This window comes from Crocuta crocuta, unplaced genomic scaffold (assembly GCF_008692635.1).
Source record: "Crocuta crocuta isolate KB4526 unplaced genomic scaffold, BGI_CrCroc_1.0 scaffold110, whole genome shotgun sequence".
Classification (NCBI taxonomy): domain Eukaryota; kingdom Metazoa; phylum Chordata; class Mammalia; order Carnivora; family Hyaenidae; genus Crocuta; species Crocuta crocuta.
Genome location: NW_027527386.1, coordinates 2,798,216 through 2,799,107, shown reverse-complemented (window position 1 = coordinate 2,799,107; position 892 = coordinate 2,798,216).

The following is an 892-nucleotide window of genomic DNA, read 5'->3' as shown; positions in this document are numbered from 1 at the left end:
GCGTATGCGCGCGCGCGCGTGGGGGAGGGGCAAAGAGAGAAGGAGACACAGAATCCGAAGCAGCTCCAGGCTCTGAGCTGTCAGCACAGAGCCCGACGCGGGGCTCGAATCCACAAACCGTCAGATCCTGACCTGAGCTGAAGTCGGACGCTCAACCGACTGAGCCCCCCAGGCGGCCCTAAATCTCATTCCTTTTAAAGGCAACAATGTAAATTTGCCTGTACGATAAATCTATTTAAGATTTTTCTTTTTTTAGGAGCTCCTGGGGGGCTCAGTCTGTTAAGCATCCGACTTCGGCTCAGACCATGATCTCACGGTTCGTGGGTTTGAGCCCCAGGTCGGTCTCTGTGCTGACAGCTCAGAGCCTGGAACCTGTTTTGGATTCTGTGTCTCTCTCTCTGACCCTCCTCTCCTCATGCTGTCTCTCTCTGTCTCTCTCAGAAATAAATAAAACATTTTTAAAACATTTTTAAAGATTTTTTTTAAGAGCTGACTAATAACAAGGAAAATGTCATGTAAATAGTACTGGTGCATATCACACCCACCAGGGTGGCTACTACATCAAAAAAAAAAAAAAAAAAAAAAGAGGAAATAACAGAATAACAGGTGTCAGCGAGGATGTGGAGAAATGGGGGCCCTCCTGGCCACCTGGGGGAACATGAGACGGGGCGGCCATGGTGGAAAACAGTCTGGCGGTTTCTCAAAACATTGAAGATAGAGTCGCCGTCTGACGCATCAGTTCAGCCTCCGGGTTTATACCCCAAAGAGCCGACTGCTGGGACGTGAGCAGATGCTTGCACGCCCATGTTCCCAGCAGCAGGATTCACAGTCGCCGGCAGGTGGATGCTGGCCACACGGTCCACACAGTGGAGTATGATTCTGCCGTAATGAG